Raw genomic sequence first — 21668 nt, 5'->3', positions numbered from 1 at the left:
ATAATTAAGATTTATTATCAGAATTTACTGAAACACCATTAAAACACCGTGTACTAATATATTTGAAAGTTTTTCCATATTTTATATATGCTTTATATGTGTATTATAAAGATTTATATTTATTGATGCATTATGAATTATGAGTTTATTTTTTATACATTGATTTTGTAAAGCATTTTACATAGTTATATAATTACATCTATTTTTTGGATAATTATTTATGCAATTAATATGAAAGATAATTATTTTTATTGATATGATGTTACATAATTAGATGCACGTGTAAAACTATTTTACATTGACAGTGCATCAAAATTAAATTCTATGAATTATATATAAAAGTAAAAATAAAACAATTTATATTTTCTTAAAAAATTAATTTTAATACATATGTAAAGTAGTTTTATATATACATTTAATTATGTAAAGTTGTGTCAACAAAAATAATTATTTTATATATTCATCATATGAATAATTATTTAAAAAAATATAATTAAATGGCTGTATTAATAAAAATATAAAAAAATATATAAAATAGAGTACATCAAAATTAAAAACATGTCTTAAACATGTTTAAAAACAAAGAACTTGTACTATGAGTAATCGATTATACTCTAAAAAGTACAGATACTTTTTTTAATTTATCGTGTTTTTGTGTCAGACACACATTGATACTCGTCCGACACGTATGTCTTCTGTGTCCAATTATGTCTTAATACAAAACAAAAAAAATTTCTAGAGGACACACCTAAATACCATCATTTTATCTGCGTGTTTAGTCTTATTCTTAACATGTATTCTTAAAATTAGTTTTAAAATAGTAATATTATTAATTATTAAAACAAAATATATTTTAAATACTTTATATAATTAAAAAATATTAAAAATAATTAAAAAATTAATTTATATTTTAATATCAATAAAATACTAAAAAATATTGCAATTTATCTAAAACATGCTTTTTATATATATATATTTTAAACTCGCGTATCTCGTATCGTATCGTGTACCGTATCCGTGACAGTGTCTATACTTCATAGATTCTACCGCAACAAATTAAAGTCAATATCTGACTATGCATAGCAACATATTAGTTCTTGTGTTTAGCAATTTGTCTGCCACATACACCAAACTTAGAATCAAAGATACATAGATGTATATAAAATTATAAATGTTATCAAGTTCATCCTCCTCAAATTCCAAGAGAATTGACAATCTATCTGTCCACAATTTACTGCTGGAAATTCTCAGCTAGTTGACATTGTTTTCAAGTATTTCAGATCTATTATCTCAATTTTGTTAGTTGTCAAACAGTCCAAACTACTGAAAGTGGCTATGTTGGATTATGCTGCATTTTCACAAAAATGTCAAGAGGCAGTATTTATTTCATTTTGTTGTTTTCTTTTTGGCTTTTTCAAAAGGTTCAATTGACAATGAAGTATTTTATTGAGTGATGTTCCCGTTTGGAGAACAAAGACACATACGTTACATGTAAAAGTGTCACCACCACTTCGTTTCATCTGAAGACATTGTCCATGTATCTCTACTAACTGTTAATCGACATTTATGTTGCAATTACTTCATTAAATTGCTATTATAATTTACAGATCAAATTATAATAGCCAACAGTGGGCATTTGGTCTAGTGGTATGATTCTCGCTTAGGGTGCGAGAGGTCCCGAGTTCAATTCTCGGAATGCCCCCTACTATTTAACATCTATTTTACATCTTACAAATGAACTCGACAGAAATTCCATGAGGTTGCAATAATTGTTAATTCTAAGCATGTATTGCAGAATTCAAAGAACACGCCAGTTGACTATGATTATGACTTTCAATGAGAATTCACAAATCCACCCACCATTACCACGTTACTTTTTAAGTAAATTATCTATTTTACTTTTTTTATAAAGGTTTAACTAAGATGTGTTTTCAGAATATATGATAAATTTATTATTAGTAAAAAAATTTAAATATTTTTATTTACTAAATATAAAATAAATATATTAAAAACTTAAATTATTTATATTTTTAATAATTTTTTTTAATTTGTAAACTTAACATATATACTTAGGATAAAAGATAGATAAAATTCTTTTTATAAAAGTATGAAGAATGTTTAGAAAAAATAAAATTAAAAAGTCTGATTTCAATTTGAAAAATATTTTAAAATTATATTTTTTATTTTTGAAAAATAAATATTGAAGAATTTGATTTAAATTTTAAAATTTTTTAATTTAAAAAAATAGAAATTGAAATGTCTAACCCAATTTTTTTAAGGTTTAATTACTCTATTGGTCTCTATAGTTTTGCGAAATTTTTAATTAGGTTCCTATAATTTTTTTTCTTTTAATTGGTCCTGCACCAATTTTTTTTTCAATTAGGTCCCGCTTGGTAGTAATTGGCTTAATTGTATAGGGATCCAACTAAAAAAGAAATTGGTACAGAGACTCAAATAAAAGAAAAAAAATGTAAAGACTCAATTGAAAAAAAAATTGGTACAGAGACCAATTAAAAAAAAAAAGTATAAAGACTTAATTAAAAATTTTGTGAAATTCTACCCCACATTGTTCGCAAAATTTTTGGTTGTCTTTTTTTTTCTCTCCGATCACTCGATAATTTCCACAAGCACAAATTCCACTTTTTACAGGTCCAAAAATTCTTTCGCAAAATAATCCATCTTTTTCAGGCTTATGTGAGCTCTTGGGGAAGATCAGCCTGTTATCCCTAGAGTAACTTTTATCCGTTGAGCGACGGCCCTTCCACTCGGCACCGTCGGATCACTAAGGCCGACTTTCGTCCCTGCTCGACTGAAACTATAGAGAATAAGAGAATAATTAAACTTTTTTTTAATCCGTGGGTGTAAATACCATATACGTGCTAGTATCCAAAAGAGATTAGTACCATCGATTTCTATCACTAATAGACAATAGTGGTGTAATTCACAGCAGTACTATCAGGTTGCTACAATACCAGTTTATTATCAATCAGCTTAAATGCTTTTTATATTATACAAGTTTACTATAAAATCATCAACTTAATAAATTAATGGTTTTTTACTGATTTAAACTCAAAACATGCTTAATAACATGTTTGTCTCATCTTATCTCAACATTATTTATATAAATATCCTATTTTTAGTATAAATAAATCGCAATGGTATCTCAATATTTACTAAATAACAAGTAAATCGCATTAGTGATAGTTGTTTTAACGCATTTGATAGTGAATAAATTCCAGTAGAATTTAGGAAGTTTAGTGTGTATTAGAGTCTACATATTTTACGATGCTACTTATTATAGCATGTGTAAATCGCAACAGAGTCTATGGTTTTTATTAAAATATACATAAATAGTAGCACTCAATTTTGATTTTTTGTTAGACATAAAAGTAACTCGCCATTGCGATTTAAGAATTCTTTCAATACAGTGGTGGTAAAATGGGTAGATTTTAGTAATATTTCTAAACTTAAATCTTACAACCAACTGCGATTTATTCACTATTTCATGTGTGTTAAATCTTAAATCAACAAACGCTAATGTGATTTACTTATTATTTAGTAAATATTGATATTTCACTACGATTTATTATAATAAAAATAGGATATTTATGTAAATAATATTAAGATAGAACAAGCACATTATTAAATATTATTTTTAGTTTAAACTAATAGAAATCTTAATTCTTAAATTTACTTCGTTATAATCTTTAATTCTTCTAATGGGTGGTTTAATTTGGCAAGTACACCAACTCGCTTCAAATAATATTATGGTGAGTGAGTATCGTTCTTACAAGAATTTAGCGTGTGCATGCTTTCTGCGATTTTCTTTTGTTATGTTTTTTATGAAAAACCCCGCAAAAATCAGGCTGTGATTTTGACAAAGCTTTTGTCTTTGAATGATTTTTTTCTTATCTCCTTTGTATTCCTCATATTCAATTTTTGCTTATTGAATTTCTGTAACTTAGGTTATTTCTGCGATGCATTTTATTTTTCTCGGATCTTCGGACTAGATAGTCGTTCCTGGTTTTTGGATACCGAGTTATCATGATCGTCTGTGTAACCTCTTTACACCGACTTGTACCTCCTCGTTTCATCCTGCCGATTATGTAGGTCGGATATGAGATTTTCACATTTTTTCGAGCTTAAGTCGGCGCGTTTCGTAAAATGATAATAATAATAATAATAATAATAATGGAATTTATAAAGAGATATAATGAAAAGATCTTTATCGATTGATGAAGGTACTTTTTGCTACTAGAAAAATTTTAAAGACTTATTTTTCCCTAGCCTCCACTTTGATGTCTCGTTAAAACCCCCTTCAGGAAAACCCTTTTTTGGAAAAAAACCGAAAAGTCGGGAAAAAGAGTACATCAGGGAGTGAAGTTCGCTTTTAACTATAGTACATTTTCATGTTACAAGCATGCCACGACCTTGGTAGCTCGGTACCGTTCAAGTCGGTTACCTTGTAGCTTGCCTTTTCTAAGACTTCACTTATCTTATATGGCCCTTTTCAATTAGCAGCGAGCTTTCGTTCCCCCCATTTGTTGACTCCGATGTCATTTCTGATTAAGACTAGGTCGTTTGGGACGAAACTTCTTTGAATGACTTTCTTTTTGTATCTGTTTGTCATCCTTTGCTTCAACGCTGCTTCTCTTATCTGGGCTTGTTTTCGGACATCAGGGAGTAGCTCGAGCTCTTCTTTATGTCCCTGTACGTTGCCAACCTCATCGTAGAAGCTCACCCATAGACTTTGCTCATTGATTTCAATTGGTATCATGGCTTCTATGCCATAAGCAAGTCGGAAGGATGATTCTCCTGTGGCAGACTGAGGTGTAGTCCGATATGCCCATAGTACTTGAGGAAGTTCTTCAGCCCAAGCTCCACTTTGATGCCTCGTTAAAACCCCTTTCAGGAAAATCCTTTTTTGGAAAAAAAATCGAGAAGTCGGGAAAAATAGTACATCAAGGAGTGAAGTTCGCTTTTAACTATAGTACATTTTCATGTTACAAGCATGCCACGACCTTGGTTGCTCGGTACCGCTGAAGTCGGTTACCTTGTAGTATCCCTTTCCAAAGACTTCACTTATCTTATATGGCCCTTTTCAATTAGCAGCGAGCTTTCGTTCCCCCCATTTGTTGACTCCGATGTCATTTTTTATTAAGACCAGGTCGTCTGGGACGAAACTTCTTCGAATGACTTTCTTTTTGTATCTGTTTGTCATCCTTTGCTTCAACGCTGCTTCTCTTATCTGGGCTTGTTGATGATTGGATTTTTGATGGTATAGAATTTCACAAATGAATTCTCGTTGAAAGTATAGTTTCTAAACCAACAATAATCCTTTCATACAAAAGATTGTTTGTCACAAGTAACAAACCCCTAAAATTAATAACCGAAGTATTCAAACCTCGGGTCGTTCTCCCTAGAAATTACAATAAAGTGTCTTGTTATTGGTTGGAATTGTGTTTTGGGATTTTGGATAAGAAGCATGAAAGTAAATGACAATGAAAATAAACTAACAACTATAAAAGACTCTTGGCAAGATATGAAAATTAGAAGTCCTATCCTAGTTATCCTTCTCAATTGTGATGAGAATTGTTCATTGCTACCACTTAGTTAACCCTTACTAAATGGAGAAAAGTCAAGTGGATGAATTGACTTGAGCCACAAGTCCTAGCCAACTCCCAAGGAAAGACTAGCTTTAGTGCACTCCAAACCAATTAGCAATCTCTCCAATTACCAATCAACAAAGGAATTAGATAACCCAAGTATCACTAATTACTCTACCTAGGCGAAGAGGAACAAAATCTATACTATATCTAGAAGAGGCATTTCAACAAACACATAAAAGGCACTAAAAGTAAACAACATAAATTGCAAGAATTAAAGAGAGATCTAACTACAAAGGCAAGAGATCAACAATAGAAAAGCAAAGAAGAACAATTATTATGAATTACCTCTTATTGAATTGAAAGAAAATGGAAGGAACAATAGTAGATCTACAACAAAGCATAAGAACAACATAAAGAAAATTACAACAAAAGAATAGAGGAAGATGAATGTAACAACAAAGAATTGAAAGGTAGAAGTAGAAGAAAGCAAAGATTAAAACCTAGATCTAAGAACTAATCCTAATCCTAATCCTAGAGAGAAGTGAGAGCTTCTCTCTCTAGAAACTAACTCTAACTACTAAACTAAGCTAATGGTTAAAAAGTATGTAAAGTATGTTGATTCCCCTTCAATCCTTGGCTTAAATAGCATCAGAAATGAGTTGGATTGAGCCCACAAGGCTTCTAAAATCGCTGGCCACGTTTTGCTTTAAGTGGACTACGTGGCAGCAACGGCGCGTGCGCGCCACCATACGTGTAGCAACTATGGCAAATCTTATATCGTTTCGAAGCCCCGGATGTTAGCTTTCTAACCCAACTGGAACCACATCATTTGGACCTCTGTAGCTCAAGTTATGGTCGTTTAAGTGCGAAGAGGTCGGCTTGACAGCTTTCCGGTTCTTTCATTTCTTCATGAGTTCTCCAACTTTTCATGCTTTCTTTCTTCATTCCCTTGGTCCAATCTTTGCCTCCTAAACCTTAAATCACTTAACAAACATATCAAGGCATCTAATGGAATCAAGGAGAATTAGATTTAGCTATTTTAAGACCTAAAAAACATGTTTTCACTCTTAAACACAATTAAAGGAGAAGTTATAAAACCATGCTATTTCAACGGATAAATGTGGGTAAAAGGTTATAAAATCCCCTAAAATCAATACAAGATAAACCGTCAAATTGGGGTTTGTCACTTGTTTTTGGACTTCAGGGTGTAGCTCGAGCTCTTCATTATGTCCCTGTACGTTGCCAACCTCATCGTAGAAGCTCACCCTTGGACTTTGCTCATTGATTTTAATTGGTATCATGGCTTCTATGCCATAAGCAAGTCGGAAGGGTGTTTCTCCTGTGGCAGACTGAGGTGTAGTCCGATATGTCCAAAGTACTTGAGAGAGTTCTTCAGCCCAGGCTCCACTTTGATGCCTCGTTGAAACCCCCTTCAGGAAAACCCTTTTTTGGAAAAAAAACCATGAAGTTGGGAAAAAGAGTACATAAGGGAGTGAAGTTCGCTTTTAACTATAGTACCTTTTTATGTTACAAGCATGCCACGACCTTGGTTGTTCGGTACCGCTGAAGTCGGTTACCTTGTAGTATGGCTTTCCTAGGACTTCACTTATCTTATATGGCCCTTTTCAATTAGCAGCGAGCTTTTGTTCCCCCCCCATTTGTTGACTCCAATGTCATTTCTGATAAAGACCAGGTCGTCTAGGACGAAGCTTTTCGAAAGACTTTCTTTTTGTATCTGTTTGTCATCCTTTGCTTCAACGCTGCTTCTCTTATCTGGGCTTGTTCTCGGATTTCAGGGAGTAGCTCGAGCTCTTCTTTATGTCCCTGTACATTGCCAACCTCATCGTAGAAGCTCACCCTTGGACTTTGCTCATTGATTTCAATTGGTATCATGGCTTCTATGCCATAAGCAAGTCGGAAGGGTGTTTCTCCTGTGGCAGACTGAGGTGTAGTCCGATATGCCCATAGTACTTGAGGGAGTTCTTCAGCCCAGGCTCCACTTTGATACCTCGTTAAAACCCCCTTCAGGAAAACCCTTTTTTGGGAAAAAACCGTGAAGTCGGGAAAAAGAGTACATCAGGGAGTGAAGTTCGCTTTTAACTATAGTACCTTTTCATGTTACAAGCATACCACGACCTTGGTTGCTCGGTACCGCTGAAGTCGGTTACCTTGTAGTATCCCTTTCCAAAGACTTCACCTATCTTATATGGCCCTTTTCAATTAGCAGCGAGCTTTCGTTCCCCCCATTTGTTGACTCCGATGTCATTTTTTATTAAGACCAGGTCGTCTGGGACGAAACTTCTTCCAATGACTTTCTTTTTGTATCTGTTTGTCATCCTTTGCTTCAACGCTGCTTCTCTTATCTGGGCTTGTTTTCGGACTTCAGGGAGTAGCTCGAGCTCTTCTTTATGTCCCTGTACGTTGCCAACCTCATCGTAGAAGCTCACCCATAGACTTTGCTCATTGATTTCAATTGGTATCATGGCTTCTATGTCATAAGCAAGTCGGAAGTATGATTCTCCTGTGGCAGACTGAGGTGTAGTCCGATATGCTTATAGAACTTGAGGAAGTTCTTCAGCCCAGAATCCACTTTGATGCCTCGTTAAAACCCCTTTCAAGAAAACCCTTTTTGGAAAAAAACCGAGAAGTTGGGAAAAAGAGTACATCAGGGAGTGATGTTCGCTTTTAACTATAGTACCTTTTCATGTTACAAGCATGCCACGACCTTGGTTGCTCGGTACCGCTGAAGTCGGTTACCTTGAGTATCCCTTTCCAAAGACTTCACTTATCTTATATGACCCTTTTCAATTAGCAGCGAGCTTTCGTTCCCCCCATTTATTGACTCCGATGTCATTTTTTATTAAGACCAGGTCGTCTGGGACGAAACTTCTTCAAATGACTTTCTTTTGGTTTCTGTTTGTCATCTTTTGCTTCAACGCTGCTTCTCTTATCTGGGCTTGTTTTTGGACTTCAGGGAGTAGCTCGAGCTCTTCATTATGTCCCTGTACGTTGCCAACCTCATCGTAAAAGCTCCCCCTTGGACTTTGCTCATTGATTTCAATTGGTATCATGGCTTCTATGCCATAAGCAAGTCGGAAGGGTGTTTCTCCTGTGGCAGACTGAGGTGTAGTCCGATATGTCCATAGTACTTGAGAGAGTTCTTCAGCCCAGGCTCCACTTTGATGCCTCGTTAAAACCCCCATCAGGAAAACCCTTTTTTGGAAAAAAAAACCATGAAGTTGGGAAAAAGAGTACATAAGGGAGTGAAGTTCGCTTTTAACTATAGTACCTGTTTATGTTACAAGCATGCCACGACCTTAGTTGCTCGGTACCGCTGAAGTCGGTTACCTTGTAGTATGGATTTCCTAGGACTTCACTTATCTTATATGGCCCTTTTCAATTAGCAGCGAGCTTTTGTTCCCCCCCATTTGTTGACTCCAATGTCATTTCTGATAAAGACCAGGTCGCCTGGGACGAAGCTTTTCGAAAGACTTTCTTTTTGTATCTGTTTGTCATCCTTTGCTTCAACGCTGCTTCTCTTATCTGGGCTTGTTCTCGGACTTCAGGGAGTAGCTCGAGCTCTTCTTTATGTCCCTGTACGTTGCCAACCTCATCGTAGAAGCTCACCCTTGGACTTTGCTCATTGATTTCAATTGGTATCATGACTTCTATGCCATAAGCAAGTCGGAAGGGTGTTTCTCCTGTGGCAGACTGAGGTGTAGTCCGATATGCCCATAGTACTTGAGGGAGTTCTTCAGCCCAGGCTCCACTTTGATACCTCGTTAAAACCCCCTTCAGGAAAACCCTTTTTTGGGAAAAAAACCGTGAAGTCGGGAAAAAGAGTACATCAGGGAGTGAAGTTCGCTTTTAACTATAGTACCTTTTCATGTTACAAGCATGCCACGACCTTGGTTGCTCGGTACCGCTGAAGTCGGTTACCTTGTAGTATCCCTTTCCAAAGACTTCACTTATCTTATATGGCCCTTTTCAATTAGCAGCGAGCTTTCGTTCCCCCATTTGTTGACTCCGATGTCATTTTTTATTAAGACCAGGTCGTCTGGGACGAAACTTCTTCCAATGACTTTCTTTTTGTATCTGTTTGTCATCCTTTGCTTCAACGCTGCTTTTCTTATCTGGGCTTGTTTTCGGACTTCAGGGAGTAGCTCGAGCTCTTCTTTATGTCCCTGTACGTTGCCAACCTCATCGTAGAAGCTCACCCATAGACTTTGCTCATTGATTTCAATTGGTATCATGGCTTCTATGTCATAAGCAAGTCGGAAGTATGATTCTCCTGTGGCAGACTAAGGTGTAGTCCGATATGCCCATAGAACTTGAGGAAGTTCTTCAGCCCAGGCTCCACTTTGATGCCTCGTTAAAACTCCTTTCAAGAAAACCCTTTTTTGGAAAAAAAACCGAGAAGTTGGGAAAAAGAGTACATCAGGGAGTGAACTTCGCTTTTAACTATAGTACCTTTTCATGTTACAAGCATGCCACGACCTTGGTTGCTCGATACCGCTGAAGTCGGTTACCTTGTAGTATCCCTTTCCAAAGACTTCACTTATCTTATATCGCCCTTTTCAATTAGCAGCGAGCTTTCGTTCCCCCCATTTATTGACTCCGATGTCATTTTTTATTAAGACCAGGTCGTCTGGGACGAAACTTCTTCGAATGACTTTCTTTTGGTTTCTGTTTGTCATCTTTTGCTTCAACGCTGCTTCTCTTATCTGGGCTTGTTTTTGGACTTCAGGGAGTAGCTCGAGCTCTTCATTATGTCCCTGTACGTTGCCAACCTCATCGTAGAAGCTCCCCCTTGGACTTTGCTCATTTATTTCAATTGGTATCATGGCTTCTATGCCATAAGCAAGTCGGAAGGGTGTTTCTCCTATGGCAGACTGAGGTGTAGTCCGATATGTCCATAGTACTTGAGAGAGTTCTTCAGCCCAGGCTCCACTTTGATGCCTCGTTGAAACCCCCTTCAGGAAAACCCTTTTTTGGAAGAAAAATAACCGTGAAGTTAGGAAAAAGAGTACATAAGGGAGTGAAGTTCGCTTTTAACTATAGTACCTTTTTATGTTACAAGCATGACACGACCTTGGTTGCTCGATACCGCTGAAGTCGGTTACCTTGTAGTTTCCCTTTCCAAAGACTTCACTTATCTTATATGGCCATTTTCAATTAGCCGCGAGCTTTTGTTCCCCCCCCCATTTGTTGACTCCAATGTCATTTCTGATTAAGACCAGGTCGTCTGGGACGAAGCTTTTCGAAAGATTTTCTTTTTGTATCTGTTTGTCATCCTTTGCTTCAACACTGCTTCTCTTATCTGGGCTTGTTCTCGGACTTCAGGGAGTAGCTCGAGCTCTTCTTTATGTCCCTGTACGTTGCCAACCTCATCGTAGAAGCTCACCCTTAGACTTTGCTCATTGATTTCAATTGGTATCATGACTTCTATGCCATAAGCAAGTCGGAAGGGTGTATCTCCTGTGGCAGACTGAGGTGTAGTCCGATATGCCCATAGTATTTGAGGGAGTTCTTCAGCCCAGGCTCCACTTTGATACCTCGTTAAAACCCCCTTCAGGAAAATCATTTTTTGGGAAAAAAACCGTGAAGTCGGAAAAAAGAGTACATCAGGGAGTGAAGTTCGCTTTTAACTATAGTACCTTTTCATGTTACAAGCATGCCACGACCTTGGTAGTTCGGTACCGCTGAAATCGGTTACCTTGTAGTATCCCTTTCCAAAGACTTCACTTATCTTATATGGCCATTTTCAATTAGCAGCGAGCATTCGATTCCCAGCCTTCATCTGTTTGTCATCCTTTGCTTCAACGCTGCTCTTATCTGGGCTTGTTTTCGGACTTCAGGGAGTAGCTCAAGCACTTCTTTATGTCCCTGTACGTTGCCAACCTCATCGTAGAAGCTCACCCTTGGACTTTGCTCATTGATTTCAATTGGTATCATGGCTTCTATGCCATAAGCAAGTCGGAAGGGTGTTTCTCCTGTGGCAGACTGAGGTGTAGTCCGATATGCCCATAGTACTTGAGGAGTTCTTCAGCCCAGGCTCCACTTTGATACCTCGTTAAAACCCCCTTCAGGAAAACCCTTTTTTGGGAAAAAAACCGTGAAGTCGGGAAAAAGAGTACATCAGGGAGTGAAGTTCGCTTTTAACTATAGTACCTTTTCATGTTACAAGCATGCCACGACCTTGGTTGCTCGGTACCGCTGAAGTCGGTTACCTTGTAGTATCCCTTTCCAAGACTTCACTTATCTTATGGCCCTTTCAATTAGCAGCGAGCTTTCGTTCCCCCATTTGTTGACTCCGATGTCATTTTTTATTAAGACCAGGTCGTCTGGGACGAAACTTCTTCCAATGACTTTCTTTTTGTATCTGTTTGTCATCCTTTGCTTCAACGCTGCTTCTCTTATCTGGGCTTGTTTTCGGACTTCAGGGAGTAGCTCGAGCTCTTCTTATGTCCCTGTACGTTGCCAACCTCATCGTAGAAGCTCACCCATAGACTTTGCTCATTGATTTCAATTGGTATCATGGCTTCTATGTCATAAGCAAGTCGGAAGTATGATTCTCCTGTGGCAGACTAAGGTAGTCCGATATGCCCATAGAACTTGAGGAAGTTCTTCAGCCCAGGCTCCACTTTGATGCCTCGTTAAAACTCCTTTCAAGAAAACCCTTTTTTGGAAAAAAAACCGAGAAGTTGGGAAAAAGAGTACATCAGGGAGTGAACTTCGCTTTTAACTATAGTACCTTTTCATGTTACAAGCATGCCACGACCTTGGTTGCTCGATACCGCTGAAGTCGGTTACCTTGTAGTATCCCTTTCCAAAGACTTCACTTATCTTATATCGCCCTTTTCAATTAGCAGCGAGCTTTCGTTCCCCCCATTTATTGACTCCGATGTCATTTTTTATTAAGACCAGGTCGTCTGGGACGAAACTTCTTCGAATGACTTCTTTTGGTTTCTGTTTGTCATCTTTGCTTCAACGCTGCTTCTCTTATCTGGGCTTGTTTTTGGACTTCAGGGAGTAGCTCGAGCTCTTCATTATGTCCCTACGTTGCCAACCTCATCGTAGAAGCTCCCCCTTGGACTTTGCTCATTTATTTCAATTGGTATCATGGCTTCTATGCGATAAGCAAGTCGGAAGGGTGTTCTCCTGTGGCAGACTGAGGTGTAGTCCGATACCTATAGTACTTGAGAGTTCTTCCCAGGCTCCACTTTGATGCCTCGTTGAAACCCCCTTCAGGAAACCCTTTTTGGAAGAAAAATAACCGTGAAGTTAGGAAAAGAGTACATAAGGGAGTGAAGTTCGCTTTTACTATAGTACCTTTTTAGTTACAAGCATGACACGACCTTGGTTGCTCGATACCGCTGAAGTCGGTTACCTTGTAGTTTCCCTTTCCAAAGACTTCACTTATCTTATATGGCCATTTTCAATTAGCCGCGAGCTTTTGTTCCCCCCCCCCCATTTGTTGACTCCAATGTCATTCTGATTAAGACCAGGTCGTCTGGGACGAAGCTTTTCGAAAGATTTTCTTTTTGTATCTGTTTGTCATCCTTGCTCAACTGCTTCTCTTATCTGGGCTTGTTCTCGGACTTCAGGGAGCTCGAGCTCTTCTTTATGTCCCTGTACGTTGCCAACCTCATCGTAGAAGCTCACCCTTAGACTTTGCTCATTGATTTCAATTGGTATCATGACTTCTATGCATAAGCAAGTCGGAAGGGTGTATCTCCTGTGGCAGACTGAGGTGTAGTCGATATGCCCATAGTATTTAGGGAGTTCTTCAGCCCAGGCTCCACTTTGATACCTCGTTAAAACCCCCTTCAGGAAAATCATTTTTTGGGAAAAAAACCGTGAAGTCGGAAAAAAGAGTACATCAGGGAGTGAAGTTCGCTTTTAACTATAGTACCTTTTCATGTTACAAGCATGCCACGACCTTGGTAGTTCGGTACCGCTGAAATCGGTTACCTTGTAGTATCCCTTTCCAAAGACTTCACTTATCTTATATGGCCATTTTCAATTAGCAGCGAGCTTTCGTTCCCCCAATTTGTTGACTCCGATGTCATTTTTTATTAAGACCAGGTCGTTTGGGACAAAACTTTTTCGAATGACTTTCTTTTTGTATCTGTTTGTCATCCTTTGCTTCAACGCTGCTTCTCTTATCTGGGCTTGTTTTCGGACTTCAGGGAGTAGCTCAAGCACTTCTTTATGTCCCTGTACGTTGCCAACCTCATCGTAGAAGCTCACCCTTGGACTTTGCTCATTGATTTCAATTGGTATCATGGCTTCTATGCCATAAGCAAGTCGGAAGGGTGTTTCTCCTGTGGCAGACTGAGGTTTAGTCCGATATGCCCATAGTACTTGAGAGAGTTGTTCAGCCAAGGCTCCACTTTGATGCCTCGTTAAAACCCCCTTCAGGAAACCCTTTTTTGGGAAAAAACCGTGAAGTCGGGAAAAAGAGTACATCAGGGAGTGAAGTTCGCTTTTAACTATAATACCTTTTCATGTTATAAGCATGCCACGACCTTGGTAGCTCCGTACCGCATTTGTTGACTCCGATGTCATTTTTTATTAAGACCAGGTCGTTTGGGACGAAACTTCTTCGAATGACTTTCTTTTTGTATCTGTTTGTCATCCTTTGCTTCAACGCTGCTTCTCATATCTAGGCTTGTTTTCGGACTTCAGGGAGTAGCTCGAGCTCTTCTTTATGTCCCTGTACGTTGCCAACCTCATCGTAGAAGCTCACCCATAGACTTTGCTCATTGATTTCAATTGGTATCATGGCTTCTATGCCATAAGCAAGTCGGAAGGGTGTTTCTCCTGTGGCAGACTGAGGTGTAGTCCGATATGCCTATAGTACTTGAGGGAGTTTTTCAGCCCAGGCTCCACTCTGATGCCTCGTTAAAACCCCCTTCACGAAAACCCTTAGGAGGTCAGTGAAAACGAAGGCCAATCTTTAGATTGGACTTTTGGCGTGCTTGGGCCTGGGTTATAGTGTTAGGCCAAGATATGAACATCATCCTCCTTTATTTCAGATTGGTCCAAGTATGTCATCTCTCAATCTTTGAGATCAAAAGCTATCATTTGAATTAATTGGGTCAAGTACATTACGCCACCTTCTTTCATATCATAAAAGCAACGTATACCATTCTCCATGATTTCAAATTAAGTCAAAGTATGTTATAGTCCATCTTTGAGATCATAAAAGCTATCTTTTTGGATCAATTGGGTTAAGTACATCATGCCACTTTATTCTCATATCATAAAAACAACGTATATCATCTCCTTTACTTCAAATTAGTTTAAGAATGTCATAACTCAATCTTTAACATCGTAAAAGCTATCGTTTTAAAACAATTAGGTCTAGTATATCACATCACCTTCTTGTATCATAAAAACAACGATATCCTCCTTTACTTCAGATTAGGTCCAAGTATGTCATATCTCAATCTTTGAGATCATAAAAGTTATCGTTTTGGATCAATTGGGTCAAGTACATCACGCCACCATTGAGATCATAAAAGCTATCATTTTGGATCAATTGGATCGTGTACATCACGCCACCTTCTTCTCGTATCATAAAAGCAACATTTACCATCCTTTTAATTTCATAATTTAAAATTGGGTCCAAGTACATCGTCTCTTAATTTTTAAGATCATAAAATCTAACTTTTTTGGATCAATTTGGTTAAGTACATCATGCCATCTTCATATATAAAAGCACAATACCATCTTTCTTTATTTCGTATTGGGTCAAGTATGTCATTTCTCAAATTTTGAGATCATAAAAGCTATCATTTTTTTATCAAAAGCAATGTATTAAATTGGGTTCAAGTATGTCATCGCTCAATCTTTAAGATCATAAAAGCCATCTTTTAGATCAACTGGGTCAAGTACATCATTCCAGCTTCTTCTCGTATCATAAAACAATACCATCCTCCTTTACTTCAAATTGTTATGCCATATCTCAATCTTTGAGATAAAAGCTATCGTTTGGATCAATTGGGTAAGTACATCATGCCACCTTGTTCTCATATTATAAAAGCAACGTATAGCATTCTCCTTTATTTCAAATTGGTCCAAGTATGTTAGATCTCAATTTTTAAGATCTTAAAAACTATCGATTTTGATCAATTGGGTCAAGTACATCAAGCCACCTCATATCATAAAAGCAACGTATACCATCCTCCTTTATTTTAATTGGGTTCAAGTATATCATATTTCAATCTTTGAGATCATAACTATCTTTTTAGATCAATCGGATTATGTGCATCATGCCACATTTTTTCATATCATAAAAGCAATGTATTTCATCCTCCTTTATTTTCAAATTGGGGTCCAAGATGTCATATCTCAATTTTAAGATCATAAATTGGGTCCATCATTCATCCTCCTCTTTTTTCCGGACTTGAAACCATCTATGTAAAATCTTTTGCAATAAAGTTCTACATAGGCAGAGTTATGAATGGCATGCATACCATGCTTCTTAACATTCAAACATTTGGGTGTATAGCATTTCTTTTAACATATTCAAAAGAGTCATGAATATAATCCCCTGTTCTACCATGCTCGTAAGATCAACCATTATGCTTATCTCAAAAATGATTCTAGCCACATTGATATCCATCATTCTTTCCAAATTCCAATGTGGAAATAAATTTTATGAATGACTTTTTAAAGGAGCAAAACATTTTTTATTTAATATGCACAGAAAATGAACAATGAGAAATCATGACTAAAGTAAAAAAAGAAAAAAGAAAAAAAGAAACTGCACCAACCTCAAGAGTCAGGATGCCTTCAGTATTGGGTCTCCAACAAGTCTAACTATCGCTAGCGTCCATCAATCTTTCTGTACCTTAAACCAAGAAGCAAAAAACAAAAGCTCAATTTTACTCCTCAATCTACTTACAGACTGGTCTCTAAATGCATTGTCCAACTTAAATTATATTTTGAAAGTATACCTCTCCAGAGATTATAATTGTAGGTTTACTCTTGAAATAATAATTGAACCTGAGTATTTTCGAAAGAAAGTTTCCAATCATAGGAAGCCATGTACACGTTCTTCCCTTCATATCCAATTTTGCCAAATTTTGAATTAACACTGACCAAAGAGCAAAGTTATCCGCAGCAACAAGCCCAGGCACTGCCCTTACTCTAATGACTAGTGGATCCATTCCAATTTCATTATGTAGCGATAGCAGAGGCCTGAATTCCACAGCACACACAAAAAAAAAAGAATTGCTTATTATAGTGTACAGACAACAATCACAGCTTCAACTAGAATTAAAAGTAGGACATGTCAAATTGCCAAAAACACTATCTAAGGGTGATTGCAACATTATTGTAAAAATATAAAAGAGAGTCCGGCAATCAATAATACCAAAAAAACTTTTTGCATTGTTGGCCTAATAGCACAAGAGTAGCAGGTTCCACTTCCACCTGTTCATTATGCTGACTCTACTAAATTGACAATATACGTGTAAGGCTTGACCATCCCCAATTCTATTCAGTAACTGCAGTATATACAAGAATTCTTTTAGCACAATGCAAAATCAAAGAGACCCCCTCCCGCATATTTTCTTTTTGTACCCAATTTTTAAAACATTAAAAATAATACCCATTGCTTAATTTCAAAACATCAAAGCTTGAACTTGTCTTGTAAGGATAACAAAGCAAAACCAAAGAAACCCTAAAATAGAAAGTAGAAAGATATTGATTGTTGAATCTTGAGGCATTGCCACTGACTCACTAATAGTGCAGGGGAAAAGTTTCTTTTTAAAAAAAAAAAAATAAGACTCCTATTCGAACGTGCAAACAAAGAAAAGAAAGATACCATCTTCATCCTCTTCCTCGTTTTTCTGATTCTGAAAAGGAACCAAGATTTCCAAAAGAGTTATGAACTTTTACAATTGTGAAAGGAAAACAAAACAGAAAAGGGAGAGAAAGATAGAGTGACGAGTGAAGAGTAATTGACCTTGAAATCCTTGAGGAGGCGAGAGAGATGATGCAGTGTTTGTTCTTTCACTACATGGATAGCTTCTTCTCTGCCACCGTTCTGCTTCACATTACCAAGCTTGTGAAAGACCAGGAACCAATGGCATCACGAAATGCAGAGAAAAAAGAACCCTAGTGGCAATGTTCTCGTTCTTTCACCCGCAACATAATGCAACTACGCTATGCTTATGGCAATGCATGAAGAAAAGGAGACCGAAAATTCAGAGAAAGAATAAATCAGAAAAGGATGATGAAAATTGAAAACAGAAAATTCACACTGCGAAACTGTGTCGGAAATAATTCGAATAAGACTCGCAAACGAGGTGTATTTATAGGTTTAGGTAGGCTTACCATTGACGCTAACCAAATAACGCTACTTTTGTGACAAAAATTAAATTTCTTTGGCCCAACCTGACCCATTTTAGAACCCAAAAAAAAAAAGGCTAAGCTAACTGACGATAATAATAATAATAATGCTTGATCAACCTTTTATTTCTGCAAATATGGTCAATTTTAGATTTGATTCTTATACATAAAGAGTTTGATTTAGGTCCAAATATATTTCAATAACTTTATCAATAGACACACAAAAAATATATTTCAGTAACCATTTATTTTATGTTTTTCTCGTAATTTTGTTTGGTTTTGTTAAAAAAGAAAGCATTATGTTTGTTTTAACTTTTAAATTCCTATATAAATTAATAAATGCCTTGTGTAAGTCTCATTTAAAAGTTATATGATAGAGGATTATATTTATGTTTGTCAATTAAAAAAATTTGATTTAAGAAAAATCAAATCCGCAATAATATAACAATAGATTTTGTTTGGTTGTTCTTTTATAAGTCTAAAATATTTATCTACTGTATATAATTAAGATAAAAAAATTTAATATATAAATTATTTAAAAATATTTTTTATTATGTATATCTATAAACAAATAAAAAAATACCTTTTACTATTTATAATATTCAAACTCATAATTGTTTGACTAATTTTATTTTTTTAATCGTTTATATATTCAGATAAATAAAAGGTTAAATATATTATCATTTTATTAGTGTTATGATTTTTTATAAATAGTTTTGTATTTTTATGATAGATTTATTATAAGAAAATGTATTCTAATTTTACCATCTAATGAAACATATTTTAATAGATAAATTTAAATTTTGTTAAATTATTTAAAAAACTACAAACTAGTAGTTTATTAGTTCTTACTTCTTTGTTGACTTTTTAAAAAAAAATTTCTTGTCAGATCGAAATTTATGACCATACGCGAACATAAGAGGTCAGTGGGCTTAAGATAGACGCTAACCACAGCATATATAATGGGCTCACATTGGACTCTTATTGGGCTTCCATAATTCAGTTTTGTTCAATACATTCGTCTTTGATTTTTTTTGTTTTTCCTTTTGGGTTGAAGTTACTCTTTTTCTCTGTGTTCAAGGAGCTCAAAAGTTGGAGCAGGAGAAATTTTACTAAAACTGACAGGAAAATAGCAAGACTACAGGAAGAATTCCAAAACCTCCAAAACTCAAGCATGACCGAACAGCAGCAGGAACTGTCGCAGAGCATCAAGAAGAGGATAGAACAATTATGGAAGCAAGAAGAGAAATATTGGGGTCAAAGATCAAGATTCAAGTGGTTAAAATGGGGAGATAGTAACACGACTTTTTTCCATGCCACAACTCTACAAAGAAGGGATAGAAATAGACTTGAGAGAATAAAGGACAGCAATGGAAACTGGGTGACCAACAGTTCAACCATAATGAGAATGATAGAAGAGCACTTCTCCAATCTGTTCACTAAATCTATAAGAGAAGGTGTAGATCAATGCATCCAAAAAGTGCCAAAAAGAGTAACACAGGAAATGAATGAGGAACTCATAAGAGAAGTAGATGAAAAAGAAGTTAGAGAGGCTGTCTTCAGCATGGGAGGCCTCAAAGCCCCGGGGCCAGACGGGTTGAATGGAAAGTTTTTTCAAAGCCACTGGGAGGTGGTTAAGGAAGATTTAGTTATAGTGGTGAAAGATTTTTTTGAAAATGGAAAGATCCATCCGGACATAAGCGAAACGACGGCGGTGCTTGTTCCCAAGGTCAAGAGACCAGAAAATCTCAATCAGGTGAGACCTATTAGCTGTTGCAACTTCATCTATAAAGTTATTACCAAGATTTTGGTAAAGAGACTGAAAAACATGCTTAATGACATTGTCTCACCTATCCAAAGTGCGTTTGTAAGCAGCAGGCTCATCCAAGACAACATTATAATTGTACAAGAAATATATCATAGCTTGGAAAAAAGTAGAAGTAATGGGGCGGAGAATATGGCAATTAAGCTCGACATTAACAAAGCTTATGACCGAATGGAGTGGGATTTTATTGAGTCGGTACTGAAAGCCTTTGACTTTCATTCAAATTGGGTCAAGCTTGTTATGGAGTGCATCACTACAACGTCCTACCGAATTAAAGTAAATGGGGATCTCTCAAGAAAAATCATTCCTAGTAGAGGACTCAGACAGGGAGACCCATTATCACCTTACTTGTTCATCTTAGCGACAAAAGTCCTAACTATTTTGATGAAAAAAGCACAAGAGCAGGAAAAGATTAAAGGTTTTATTGTTTTAAGATAGCGCTAACGGCACCTACACTCACACACCTTCTTTTTGCAGATGATTGTATTATTTTGGCTAAAGCAAATGTTGAGGAGGCATACCAAATTATTTCTATCCTCAACCAGTATACCGAGGCATCAGGGCAGAAAATAAACTTACAAAAGTCAGGGATCACATTTGGCAAGCAGGTGGCCTTACAAGCTAGAGTGAACATAGAGGAGATTATGAGCATGAGCACATGGGACAATCCGGACAAATATTTGGAGTTACCGGCACATTGGGGGAGATCAAAGAGCAAAGCCTTAGCTTGGATAGAAGAGAGAGTAATGAGCAAACTAGAAGGATGGAAAGAAAATTTACTCAACCAAGCGGAAAAAGAAACCCTCATCAAATCAGTGGTTCAAGCCATTCCGGTCTATGCTATGAATGTGGTCTTATTTCTCAAAGGTTTCTGTAAAAAAATTAAGTGCCAAAGCTGCAAAGTTCTGGTGGAAGATTTGTGAAAGCAAAAAAGAGGGGGGCTTAAGCTTCAAAGATATTCAACATCAAAATCTGGCCCTTTTGGCAAAGCAGGCATGGAGAATTTTACAAGAACCAGAGGCAATTTGGGTTAAAATTATCAAAGCCATTTATTTCCCAAAGGAATGTAAGGGAGAGATTTCTTGAGAAGGAAAGGAAAGTGGATGGTGGGTAATGGAAAAACTATTAATATTTGGGAGGATTCTTGGGTTTATGGCATGGGGAGGATTTTCATAGAGAGAAATCAGGAAATAAGCGTAGTGGAAGAGCTGATAAAACGAGGAGAAGGGTGGGACGAAGTAAAGATCAAAAGGATTTTTTCGACTGATATAGCCAACAAGATTCTTAGAACCCCGATAAGCTTAATTGACAGAGAGGATAGTCTAAAATGGCCATATAGGTCGGACGGATGCTACTCGGTCAAGACGGGATATCATGCTGCTAGAAAGGAGGAGAACGAACATAATCTTAATGCACCATCAACAAGTGGAGAGGACAAGGAGGTGTGGACAGAAATTTGGAAACTTCAGGTACCACAAAAAATTAAAATGTTTATGTGGAGGGCGGCTTAGAATATCCTACCAGTGGAGGCCAATCTATTTAGGAAAAAACTCACAAGGAATTCCATATGCCTTATTTGCAATGAGAATGTTGAAACTACAGAACATACCCTCTTACTATGTCCCTGGACTAGGGCAGCCTGGTTTGGGTCTCAATGCCATCTCAGTCAATCAACAGAAATTGTCTCTACTTTTGGGAACTGGTTTCTTAAGAATGTCAGGAAAATTAGAGCAAACAAGGACAAGAATCAGGATATAATGATCAGTAAAATTGCTTATTTGTGTTGGAAACTATGGAAAACAAGAAACAAAGCTTATTTTCAGAATATAGCAGTCAATCCTAAGACTACAATCGAAAGAGCCAGCGCA

General features: G+C 36.7%; 1 non-coding gene across 1 annotated transcript; it reads left to right on the top strand.

The window, feature by feature from the left end:
• The first annotated feature begins 1630 nt into the window (after window positions 1–1630).
• TRNAP-AGG (transfer RNA proline (anticodon AGG)) lies at window positions 1631–1702 on the top strand. The gene has a single exon. It is a non-coding gene; the product is annotated as a tRNA-Pro (tRNA).
• The last annotated feature ends 19966 nt before the right edge of the window (window positions 1703–21668 follow it).

Source organism: Arachis stenosperma, chromosome 3, assembly GCF_014773155.1.
Source record: "Arachis stenosperma cultivar V10309 chromosome 3, arast.V10309.gnm1.PFL2, whole genome shotgun sequence".
NCBI classification, from domain to species: domain Eukaryota; kingdom Viridiplantae; phylum Streptophyta; class Magnoliopsida; order Fabales; family Fabaceae; genus Arachis; species Arachis stenosperma.
The sequence above is the reverse complement of the archived record's forward strand: the minus strand, read 5'-3'. Positions and strand labels throughout refer to the sequence as shown.